Below are 13,936 nucleotides of genomic sequence, written 5' to 3'. Positions count from 1 at the left end.
AGAGACATGAGCAGTGTTCCCACCTGCCGCAGGTGGACACAATCAGCACAGGTGGAGGCAATGGAGACTGTGGCAGCACAAAAGGAGCACACCACACCCCGTCCCACACCCCTTCCCACACCAAGATGGTTCCCATACTAGCAGCATTACATGGGCTGGAGGACATGATTGCATTGCAGAACCAACAACAACAGGCAGCACAGAGGAGACACAGGAGGAGGAGGGCAAGACAGGCCCAGCAAGCCCCACCAGTGCACCTAGTAATACCACAGTGGCAGCCACCAATCCACAGGATTCGAGCCAGTCCATTCAACCTAACCCCTGAGCAGATACACACCCTGTACCGTCTGGACCGGGATACCATCACCAGCATCGTGGACATGATACACAACGACATTGTGAGCCTCATAGACATCCGTACTGCCATCCCCCCTCTATTGAATGTGGTAACTGTGCTCCACTTCCTTGCCACAGGTACCTACCAGCATACAGTAGGGCAGATGCATGGCATCTCACAACTAGTATTCTCACGCACGCTGACCCAGGTGCTCGATGCCCTCCTGAAGCACACAAGTGAACACATATACTTGCCACGAACTGCCCAGGAGATCTCCAACACCAAAGTTGGGTTCTATTCACTGGCAGGCATCCCAAGTTGCATCAGGGCCATCGACTGTACCCATGTGGAATTGGTGGTCCCACATCACAATGAAGCAGTCTACCAAAACATAAAGCAATTTTACTCCATCAATGTCCAAATGGTATGTGACTCAAATAAGATAATCACACATTGTTGTGCCCGATATCCTGGATCAACCCATGATTCAATGGTCCTGCGGAACTCAACGATACCACGCTACATGGAGGGACATGCCAGACAATGTTTGTGGCTACTTGGTGAGTAGCAGGGCAAGCACATGGCAGTGTGATGTGGGGTGTGATGGGGGAAGAGATGCATACTCCAACTGGGTGTGATGGAGGGGGAGATGCATACTCCAAATGGGTTTGATTGGGGGGGGATGCATACTCCAACTGGGTGTAATTGGGTGGGGGAGATGCATACTCCAACTGGGTGTGATTGGGGGGAATGCATACTCCAACTGGGTGTGATTGGGGGGCGGGAAGAGATGCATACTCCAACTGGGTGTGATTGGGGGTGGTAGAAATGCATACTCCAACTGGGTGTGATTGGGGGGGGGAGATGCATTCTCCAACTGGGTGTGGACTGTCGTCCCTAGAACAAATGGACATACAGATGTATGCCAATGTCCATCAAGGCAGGCCACAATGTACCGGAAACAAAACCACATGCAATTTTGGAGCTGCACAACATTGAAATCAATCCAATATGCCAAACATGATACATCTATCCACATGCACATTACACATCATACCATACCCCATATGACACAAATCAGCAACATGGAGCCAATATGTCAAATAAAAATATGCGCTGAACAACATCATTACAGCTATGCACCCTTGAGTGCATGCAAAGGGATCACCTGTAGCCATTGTACTGAACCACAACCGTACACCACTACTGAAGTGACGCTTCACATCATTGCGACATCGATCTCAGAATGGCAGTGCACTAGCTGTGTGGTCCAAGAATTGCCTTGGCCCAGGAACACCTAAGACCTGTCCTCACCCAGGACATGGCAATAACAGCCGGAGGCATGCATGGTGCATGTCCACTTGCAGGGACTAGCTCACCTTCTCACATTGCAGTTACACAGATCGTCTCCATGCATGATGGGATTTCTGGATGCCAATCACAATGCAAAGTTGATGTGTGTGATAAGTACAGGTTGCACTTGATGTGAACAGTAACAAGTCCCCATTGTTGTCCCCATGCAGGTGATGCTGGCTATCCCCTGAGGAGCTGGCTCCTTACCCCTGTACGGCACCCATAGAACAGGCATGAAGAGGAATACAACCGTGCACATACCCGTACCCGCGTGGTAATTGAGCAGACATTTGGCCTTCTGAAGACACGGTTCCGGTGCCTCAGCAGGTCAGGTGGGGCACTCCTGTACGGCCATGAGAAGGTGGCCAAGATCACCATGGCATGTGTCATGCTGCACAATATGCATATCAGACGGAATGTGCCAATGCCCCATGACATTGAAATGTAATCACCTGATGAGGATGATGAAGGGGATGAGGAGGGAGGAGATGGGGCTGCAGGTCATGCAGGAGGCGATACCCAGGAGGGACGCGATGTCCGTCAGCATCTGATCAACCAATTATTCTGATTCACATGGTCCTACTCTGTTGAATGGATGTGGGTATTTGTCTACTGGGTTCTGTGGTGAAGCGCACACGGGTCCCTGTCCCCCAATAAAGCTCACATACTCAATGATGATGTCCAAGCCTGTGTTTTAACTTGTCACCAATGTGTTTAATACATTAGGAGATGAAGAGGTGCATGGACCCAACAATGCAAACACCCTTTCCCCACTCCCCCCACTGTCAATCTGGAAAAGTGAATACCCTTCATTTGAATGACAGACGTTATTTGATGGCCGAAGGCCAACCGTCTTATGCACCGAATTATAGAAAAACAGACTGCTATGCTTGACCAACAAGCGGCCATTTTAAACATAGCAAGAATCGCCATTTTGCTTGTTAACCATTGCTCATTGCTTTCTGTCTAAAACTGCTTTGCAGCTTGCAATTCTTGCGAATTCTGCTTACTCTGCTCAACTGTTAACATTGTTGTCTGAATATGAAATGGCAAGGTCGCGGGACTGAGGAGTTCGTTGAAACTCCTCATGAGTAGCCCAGAAAGGAATGCCCACGCTCCCTCTCCGTAGCATTGAGGGAGAGCTGCAGGGCATTTAATTATTTCACAGCTGCCAGCCAGTCTCGTACTGTGGTAGAATATGTTAGAATAAAGCAACTAAAGGCTTGAATTATGCTCTTCTTACAGCCCCCCTTCCAAAACCCTTTAGAGCGAGTCGGCTCCCAGGACACGAATAGTACCTCATAGATAGCAACGCTTGGAATGTGACTCTTCCCCCATGTGCAGCTTGCTTCCAAGAACAGAACCACTGTGTTCTGTTCAACAATAAGAAGATGCCTCCGCACATTCTAATTGCACAATTCGCTCTCTTGCGTCCCTCGAGGTCTAGGAAACCACAGTTGGCCAATTGGGACTATTTTTGCTTGCAATAAACCCTAGCATTGGGAATTTGAACCTTGTGTCTGGTGCATCCTTTCGTGTATGGTTATTGCCTTGTTTCCATATTGCGAGGGACCCCTAGGGGCCCCTTTCACCACGACACTCCCAAAACACCCTTTCCCCCTCCCCCCACGACACTCCCAAAACATCCTTTCCGCCCTCCCCCACAACACTCCCAAAACACCCTTTCCCCTCTCCCCCCCACAACACTCCCAAAACACCCTTTCCCTCCTCCCCCCACAACACTCCCAAAACACCCTTTCCCCCCTCCCCCACAACACTCCCAAAACACCCTCCCCCCCCACGACAACCCCATGTATGGCTGGCACAACGTTGCTGTCTTGCTGTACATGTGCCAACTACATCGAGCTGGTCCTACTTCCCATCCCCACCACCACCATTAGGGGGTTGGGAGGGTGTTTGCCTCATGGAGCGCAAGGAGCAGCGCAGTGGGCTCGTCTGCCTTGAAATGGCAGAGGAGGAGGTGCCTGGTTGTTCTTGTGGTGGTGGGGGGTACTGTCTGTCCATATCATCCGCTATGCGCGTGAGGACCTGCCTCAGTTGTGCATCTCCTCACATAGCCTGTTGGTGCAGGCTTCCATGCTCTGTCTCGTCTCCCTTGCATTCTCCCTGAACTCCTCCCTCAGACGGGCTGCCTCATCAACATGCTGGCTAACCAGGACTGTTATCTCCTCCTGTCGCTGTCTGATGGTGGCCATGTCATGGCCACTGTGTCCTGCTCGTAGGGTGTGTGCCGCGCCTTGATCTATGGGTAGGGCCTCAGGTGAGGACACCTGTGGGCTCCAACACCCTGCCACGATTTAATCACCAGACTGGGCATGGCTTCTGGTTTGTGATGTTGGCCGTGGGCTTGCTTCTCTGGATTGGTGGGGGCTGGGGGTGTGCTCTTGCATGGAGAAGTCACAGGTGTCCTCCACATCGGACAGCGGTGCGGTGGCTGCTGCCTCGCCGGTTCACTGGAGAGGGTGCAGCAATTGTTTCAGCCGTAGCTTCACGTCTTGGTGATGTGGGTGGCTTGCTCTGTTTGCCCCTCTGCAGAAGCGCACTCCTCCCTGTGCCCCTTGATGTGCTTGCATTGTTCCCTGGCTCCTTTGCCCTGGCTTGTTTCTTGGCAGGGGGAGCATGTGTTGCAGTGTCCTGCTCATTGCTGTCAGTCTGTGAGCCTGTGGGGGACAAAGAGGGGGATGGCATTGGTGATGGGTCAACGTGCTTCATGCATATGTTGTTCATCATGCTGTTCTATGCATTGGGACTTCATTAGTGGGCATTCAGGTCATGGGACTGTCGGGTGGGTCATTCATGAATGGGTCTGGGAGGCACGTGTCTGTGGTGATGCATGCATGTGTGTGTGTTGGGGTGTGACATTCACATGGGCAGGGTTGTGTGCATGTATGTTTGTGGCCGCATCCATGAGCTGATTTAGGGCTCACATTTGGGGGGCACCTCACCTTTCACAGTGTATTGTTTTATGTGGACACTCACCTCCATCTGATGTTATGGGCGCACCACGCTCCATGTCGCCGAATCCCTCTATGGATTCAACACCTATGGTGCTCGCGCAGGTCTCCTCCCACTCCCTCAGTTTGATCGGTGAATCTCCACCACCTCCTGTGGCCATGGCCAGGTTCCGATTGGCAGTATGCTGCGGACACAGAGGCGGAGATCGCCCCACCGCTTCCTGCAATGTTTCACAGTGCGGGTGGTGGTACCCACCGCACTGACTTTCTGGGCCACCTCTGCCCAGATGGCCTTTTTTTAAATGTGGGTCTCACGCCGCATGTCATTCGCAAAGACCACATCCGCATTGGCGGCAAGCGTGTCCGTGAGCATGATGAGCTCCTCTTTGGTAAATTTCTCCTTCCTCTGCCGATCCGCTCCTTTTTTGATTGCCTTGGTCATTGTCAGGGCTTCCTGGATAGTTTGGTATGGCACTTGTGTGGATCCAGGTCCTGGGAGCGGAGGATGGTAATGGGTTGTGTTTTTAAAGATGGCCGCCATGCTCTTTCCCGTTCCTGTGCGATGACGCTATTTCCGGTTCCGCAATTTTACAGTGACTGCTAATAGCGGTCACCGCTAATTCCATGTTGCTGGAGCTCAGAAGTGCTATCAGTGCTTTCATCAGTGCTGCTAAGGGTCTTTTCAGGGTCTTTAGCGGCATGGCGGTAGGGTAATTACCGACATGGCGCTATGCTCGTGTCCGCGTACTCGTAATGGCACGCAATTAGCAGCCTCTTGCCTAGGCAGACACGTTAATAGTGCCATGCCGGTAAGGGCAGTATTTTACCGCCATCCGTGTAATGAGGCCTTAAGTCTCTTTCCAGGCAAAGTCTCTTGTCTTTCACAACAACAAACAAACAAAAGTTCTCTTGGTTATCTTGTACCTTGGCCGATTGCTCTTTGCCCCTATGATCTCCCTCCGCCGGGCTTGGATGCTCCTTACAACTCGGGCCTCCCTCCGTCGGGTTCACTATGGCCTCTCACGTGCAGCTTGCAATTTTCTAGAGTCTTAGGGCCTCATTATGAGTTTGGAGGTAGCCATGCCCTTAATAAGGGTATGGCTACCTCCAAACCCGGGTCCGTGTTCCCTGAATGGGGAAATACCAGGTTATTCCAACCTTGGAGGGCCCAGTATTTCCCCATTCAGGAAACCCGGACCCAGTCCATCCCCATTCCCATTTGAGCCACCATAGGGCTCAATTGGAATGGGGAGCATGCTAACAACGGACCCGTAAAACCAGGCGTCCTGATTGGGTCCCCCAAGCGGATATCGTAATAGGGCAGTAAAGGGTTAACAGCTCCGGCACCTTTACCGGTGCCATTAACCCCTTTCTGACTGCCTCGTAATGAGGCCCTTAGTGTCCTTATTGAACAATTTCTCACTGTGGACAACCCTCGGCCTGGTACGCTCTTGTCGACACAATGTTCACGGGTGTATTAGTCTCCACCTTGCAGTTTGGGCCTCCCGCTCTCGGGTTCACTACAGTCTTTCTTCAACACAGTTCATGTATTTCTAATGCAGTTCATGTATTGCTTATTTTCATCAGAAAGCAGTGTTTTCCTTCTCCTAGCTTTCTTTCGGCATCCCTCTGTCGGGTTCACACTTGCCTTATTCCACAGTTCACAATCTTATTGTAAAGTGGGGTTACCTTCCCCTGGCTTTCCTCTGGCAAAGGGTCAGAGACTTATAATTGTACAAGTGATTTGACCTGATCCTTGTAGGACCACACTGATGCCTCTCACCAACCCCTCCTAGAGCATTCTGCTTCTTGTAGATTAAAAACCAGTCCTGGTCCGTCTTTCAAATGAGCGCCCACTTGGCGCCGGACCCCTCTGCACCAGGACCTCAACTGGGCTTTCTTTAAATTTCAAGCACAGACACACACGTTCCTTAGTTAGTCCATTCCCTGTTATCGTGTAAGAAAGTGTTCATGTGGGAAAAGGGGGTTGGGCTTCTAAATATCCTACTGGATAGAATGGGGAAAAGGTGTTACAGGGAAGGGGATACCGCGTCTCAAACGTCTGTGTCTTACTTACACTCCCTGAAGACCCCTCGCCCAGGTGATCTTCCCCCACTGGTCCACCCCCAGGAACTGGATCGAATAGTGATGCGTGTGTCCTGGCAACTTGGACAACAGATCACCACGGAAAGTAAGTGAGACCCATTTGGGTTTCTCACACGTCCCTCCTCCCCAAGAGCTACCACCACCACCAGCTGGAGTACCTACAGAACACAACTGCAGTAATTCAAAAGACAATGAAGAGGACCAAGAAGATGAGGTAGATGAAGTGCCTACCTCTAGCACCCAGAGAGAATCATGAGTGGGGCAGTTCTTTACCAATGTTGGGAATGTACCAAAGGCTAAAGCTACCAAAGTGAAATGCACTGAGTGCAATGTTGTACTCAGTCGCGGACTACCTGGACAGTACTCTTACAGTACCACCTCCTTGTGCCGCCACACCAAATCCAACCACTGCAACCACTGCAATTTTCTCAGAAAGTGTGTTTCTTTCTTAGCAAGTATTAGGCTGTCTTCCTCCAACTCATCTTCCTCAACCAATACTGTAATCACATAGCCTACTTCTGTGGGACACAATATCCTACCAGATACCTTGCATACGATACAAGAGGCTGTTGATCCATATCTTTTAAAGACAACAGCACTCTGTACATACTGCAACACACCACTCTGCAGGGGGGAGCAATTTTGAAGTGCTTTTGAAGCTGTTAGTAAGGAGCATGAGAAACATTGCCACCTACCTTAGATGTAACACATGCACAACATCTTCCCCTGTCCACATGCCACTCCATATTAGTGCTTGGCACTTCTTCCCTCATTTCCGTCCCCAGCTTACTTTCTGACCTCACCTGCAAAAAAAAAAAAAAATAAACAACAAAAAAAGGTTTCTTTAGGAACCACCTTTCACAATTAAGAAAAAGAGAAAAGAAAATATCTTATAGGGCCTCCTTACAAATCAGGTGGTCCGGAAATAACGGTGGCGGTAACACCGCCGCCACCGTTGTTTCCGGACCACCTGATCCCGACTCCTGCAGGCGGGAGGTGATGTTCCCGCCAGGTTTGACGGACATTACGAGATGCTGCCGGTGTTTCCATGATCCCCATTCCCATTGAGTCCCATATGAACCATATATGGGTTGTAATGCCCCGGTAATTCCGGGAATCACGGAGGCGGAATGGTAATACGAGTCCAGCAGTAACCAGGCGGTTTTACCGCCACGGTTACCGCCGGACTCGTAATGAGGCCCATAGACTCCATCTACTTTATATTTCTCATTAAAGTAAATAGACTCAATATGATTTTCCAACATTTCCATTAGCATTTTCTGTTATGCTAATGGAATAGTGTAATGTTATTCCAGGAGCTGGAACAAGGCATAACGGCGCAGCAGCCCAAATTATCGGCCCATGCAAATCGAGGGTTGATAACGAGTTCTCTGGAACGTTATCCCCCATTCCAGCCCCTGCAACGTGGGATGAAGGCAAAGCAAACACCTACAGCACTACATGGATGTTCCTTCCTACAGCAGAACATGTGCATTGTCCTGCGGTAGGAAGGCAAATACTTTTCCAAGATGACCACCATGGAAAGGTAAGGCGGAGCTCCATACAGAGCCCGTCTTCCCTTTCCATGAAGGCCTTCAGGAGGCAAAGAGAAGGAGCGTAGGGCGGTGGGGAGAAAGATGGCAGCAGGGACAGCCAGCCGCCAGGTGGCTTGGAAGGCAGGCTTGAATCAGCAGATCAAGCTTGCGTTCCAACCCACCTGATTGGCTGGCTCCTCCGCCAACAGTGCTAATGTACAATTGTATATTACAGAAAAATATAAAACCACAGAAACTATTTTCTGCCCCAAATACTGTTCTCTAGCATACAATAAGGACCATAATCGATGGACCTTTATAACTATCCATGGTTTCCTAAGTCCCCTTTCCACTCCATTAATCATTAAAATACCCGGATGGCACGTCAACACAGGGCAACCCTTCTACCGTTTTTAATTTTATATTTGTAACACTCCCTCAATGCCTGCTTTCAAACAGTCACACATTCATCCACCAATCACTTCAAAAAACTGTACATATAACCCTATGACCATATTACGCGTCCACAAACCAACTGCCACTTAACAATTGTACAAAAGGCTCCTACATATGCACATATGCATTGTGCAATGAGAGAAGTTCATAAATAGAACGGGCAGTTTGGATGGGCAAATGACCATGAGAATCCAGGAGGGAAATGCCAAGGTGGGACAGCACTGGGAACTACTGGAGCAGAGGAGTCCCAAGGGTGTGATGCATCTTAAACATAACATCCCTTTAACAGCATTTATCTGTCAATTTAACAGGTTTTCATAAGTGAAAATATTTCAGGTGTTACATCACTTTATATAAGTTATTAATAACTCCTATTTTCATATGTATGAAAGAACTATACACCTCCTTTAAGAAACATATTTTTTGCAACTCAGATTTATGACTGTCATTATCAGCGGTGAATGCTGGGGATGGAAATCATCATTCAATTGACTACGGCATAAGGCTCCACCATGACCCCAGCTGAACCAAACCACCCCTATTATTCATGGCACCTACCCTGCATCCTATCTCAGTGTCCACAATACCCTACTAATGGCCAGTGCTCATGGCTTGCAACCATGGCCAGTCTCCAAATGCAAGAGGCATAGGCTTCGGCCATGCCGCATTCCCAAATGAGCGAATCAGAATACATATTTGTGTTTTGCCACGGAGCAGACCCACTACCCAGACACCAAATGTATATCACTAGTTTTTCTACTTACATTCTTACACTTTTGAAAAATAAAACAAATAAAACACATATTTCCAAGAAAATGCTTTCAGGTCCTTGCTAATGCTCATTGCGCAAGTTTGTTGTAGTCTAGCCCACCACTTCAGGCTGTAACTGCAAGCAGAACATTTTTTCGAATTCAAACCTACCGCTTCGGCCATGCCACATGTCACAATAAGCAAAATACAGTACACATTTATCTTTGCTGACGGCCAGGACCATTGCCCAGACACCAATGTTATATCACTGTGTTGTGTACTCACATTTTACACTTAAAAAAAAACACAGGACATATTTGCAAAACCATGCTTTCCAGTTCTTGCTGACCCTTCTTGGCATATTTGCTGCACTTCCACCAGCAGTTCAAGTTATGAGCCTTCTAAAAACTGATATTCACCATCCCTGTAATGCAAAAATATACACAGATGTCCCATAACATCACAGATGCCCGTGAACACCAGAGGACTGTCGGGCTGTTCGCGGATATTGCAGAAGAAAAACATGCGTTGTTGGGGCTTTTTATGGCCATATCCCATTACATCCTCATCAACTCTCACCTCCCCAGAGATTGTTTCATTAGTTTCACAAGTGCAATGTTGTGTTTTTCAACATGTTTTACTGCAATGTTCGCGGACAAAAGGCACAGTCCGCAAATCCAACATGGCAGGCGTTTCTAAAAATATGATGCACCTCACACTTTTCACCATCCAATCAGCAGGCGCCTCCAACGTCTTCTGCCCTTGCGTTGCCCTCCGGACCAATCGGACAGCTCTCCATGGACCAAACAGGGAAGTGAGTCTGTGGACGGAACCCAGATATCACTACTGGAAAAACTACTGGATGGATTTACACCAAATTTACAAAAGCACGCTTTCATGTCGAAGGTGTTGCCGCAAATCCGATGAAACTCCATCCAGTGGTCTTGGCGGTAGGCATGAGCAAAATCATTTTTCCATTGCATCTATGGGAAAAACACATTTTGGGACCCCCTCCTATAACTTTGTCCCTTCTTGACAACATCTCACCAACTTCGCAGAATCAATCTGACGAGCAATATACATTTTTTGCAAAGCTATGTGAGGATTCATATGGGGGGAGAAGTTATAGGCTGCCCAAAATTGATCTTCCTATGGGTTGAGCAACTTAACCATAACTACAGACCAGTACTCGCAGGCCCTGTAATATATAGCTTTACATTTTCAATGAACAGCACAGTGAATTTCATTGTATTCTTTTACAAATGTCTTTCTAGACGCAATACTGCATTTTGCCATACCCTAAAAAGTGCACTATGCAACGCACTTGAATCTGTGTTTAAACAGTATGACCAAAATTGAGTGGATTTAATTGTGTCTTAGTTATGTATAAACTTCTCAAACTGAGTTATGCATATAGATCCCAACTGTGGGCACTCTGTCAAAACGTGTTTGGCTGTTTCAAGGTTAGTACTACATAAACACATTCTGTATGTTCTTTTGTCTTTTGGCAATTTCAATGTAGCTTCCCATATTGCTCTTACCGGGTGCTAGTTTGTGCGCATAAGAAGTCTAAGTTTGCGAAAAGCGGGGTAAGGACACTTCAGGAGATAGGCTTGAGGTTGCAAATGTGTATTCCCTCAATGTGTTCATAATTGCGCAATCCACTCAAGTGGTCCTAGAATTTATATGTTCAAAGTTGTTATTACAGGACATTTCGATTCCTAGGTATTTGTAGTCTGTGGTGCAATCAATTGTTCCCCAACTAGTCATCACAGTGTACCTCAGGTTTGTGTAGATAAGACTAACATGATTTTGGTTTTATTCAAGTGTACTGCTAGTCCATTCACTTTTGCATATATTCCCAGTGGCATTCAAAATCCCACCTTCCAAATGCTGCCTTTAGTGTATTGTAGTTTCTTCAGCTGGTCGTATCTAAGGACCAATTTATCTTAGTATACAGTTAATTTACGTACATCTCATATCGATCACTGTCTCTCCAGTTCCCTGTGTTTTTAGACCTCCACCCAGTATTTTCAGTACTGGACACTCAGGACATGTTAATGCGTTCATGGAGAGAAGGCCTCAGCGCAATAGTATGAGTGCTCTTAAAAAGGTTAACCCCAACTCTAGTCTCACGTATTATATAGAGCAAGAGCGAGGTAGTCTTAACATGGTCCACCAGAAAAAAGCTTTCAATTATGTCCAGCCACCTCAAGACCTTTATACCTAGGGACTCTATCCCATACAATATCAAAGGGGCAAACCACTGTCAATATAGTGTCATTATACCTCCCATCGAATAGCCTGCTTATTGGAGAGCAAATCTTCGAATCGATAAGGTGATTTGATTAGCTCTTCATATTTTAATCTCAATTATATGTTTGAAGTTGTTATTACAGGACATTTCGATTCCTAGGCATTTTTAGACTGTGGTGCAATAAATTGTTCCCCAACTATTCATCATGGTGTGGCTCAGCATTTTTTTTTGATGAGACTAACATGATTTTGTTTTTATTCAAGTTTGCTGATAGTCCATTCTCTTTTGCACACATTCCCAGTTCTTCGAGCTTCTCTTTCATTCCTCTAAAGGTGTGCTCGACAATGACTAAGTCATCTGCATAAAACCTTGACACTACCTGAGTGGACCAATTTGCTTTTTTTTCTAGACGAGGGGGGATATCTGCTACATATAGATTAAATAACAAGGCCACTAACAGGCAGCCTTGTTTGACGCCTCTGCTTATCTTTTTGGGGGCTGACAAGACGACTTTTTTATCCAAGCAAATAAGGCAGTGGTATCTGCGTATATCTGCATGTAAGGATATAATATCCTGTAATAGCCAATTGGGCCAGTCCATCTCCTTCAATTTGAACCGCAGTATTGCACATTCTACATGATCAAATGTCACTCGAAAAATCCACATATAATGGGGGATTATTTTGTATCTTATCTTGTGACATTAATGTTTCTAGCATTCTCATATTGTGTATCGTGCTTGAGCCTGGTCTGAATTCGGTTTGAAATGGATGTAGGAGATTATTTTGTTTTACCCAGGACTCAAGATGTTCTAATACAATAGCTGTAAATATTTAGCAAGTGGTGTCTAGAAGTGACACTAGTCAATAATCTCCGGGGGTCAACCTTTCCCTAGCTTTATGGATAGGAACTAGAATTGTCTTCTTCCCTGATAGAGGGACCTTTCCCTCTGCACCTACGATTTTAAACTGCATTACTAATATTTCAGCCCAGGTTTCAGGATCTTTTTTCAGTAGTATTGTGGCCAGCCCATTTGGACCAGGGTCTCTGGATGTATGCAATTTAGTTATAGCTCTCCTGAGGTGATTTAGAGTGAAATTTAATGGCCATGTTATACATTTAATCTTTTTTACTTGGTCCAAAAGAGGCTCATACATTTTAGATTCTATTGACTTAACCCATGTGTCTTCCGTAATAGGGTTAATGATCTTCTGCACAGGGTTTCCCCTTGCTTTATTCAATAATGTCCATATGGAGCTAGTATTACAACTCCCCAGAGCCCCCATCAGGTGCTGTCATTTGACATCCAGTCCCAATTTTTGCTTTCTTTTGGTCTAGTTTCTATATCGATTAGCTAAACTTATGAGGCATAGAACCAGGCAAGAACCTGGCCTGACAGACCCCTAGAAGACAACCGGGCAATCAGGGTGGGGTGGTCTACGGTGTCAAACTCAGTGTCAGATCCCTTTAGTCTTGCACGGAGTTAGCACGGACACACCAACCTTCCAGTAGGGTCTTGGCACCTGAGAGTTAGCAAAACCACAGGCCATTGCAACCCAACAGGGAAAGGGGGTTACGGTCCACTGGATTGGATGGGTAGAGGATGCTTAGTGTAACCGGGTAGAGGTTCAGGTAGAGGGTATGGATGGTTAGGGGTTTATTGGGAAAGGTGTTCTTCGTTGTCCCCTCCTGGGGTCTTGTAGTCTCTGCCCGTTCACTCATGCACTCACACTTTATGCAATTTTAGTTTCTGTCAAACCTATCTACTGACTATCAGTCTCCAAACTGGACTGTCTGATTACCTGGCATGAGATGCACCTGTGAGATTGCACCCAAAACTTGAATTCATGTTTTACATTGCAATATTATACATTGACCAATTGTACATGCTCATTAGATAGTAGATTGCATGCAACATGCTTCTAATTGCTTGTAACACACATTATAACTCAAGAACAGGGATTTGCACTTAGTTTTGGTTGATCCGTAGTGCTATGCAGCTTGCCCCCGGTCTGCAATCCCAGTGTCCAATGTCCTTGTTGGTGCAGAGGCTCCTCTACAAAGCAAGCCAAAGAATTATGAGTGTGGGCAGTGGAAGCACATTCATACATGTGTGGTATTCCACCTTACATTCACATCAAATTGCTTTCTGCGTTTGGAGATCGAG

Source organism: Ambystoma mexicanum, chromosome 6q (genome assembly GCF_040938575.1).
Source record: "Ambystoma mexicanum isolate Mex_15411 chromosome 6q, UKY_AmexF1_1, whole genome shotgun sequence".
Classification (NCBI taxonomy): Eukaryota; Metazoa; Chordata; class Amphibia; order Caudata; family Ambystomatidae; genus Ambystoma; species Ambystoma mexicanum.
Note: the sequence above shows the minus strand (reverse complement) of the source record.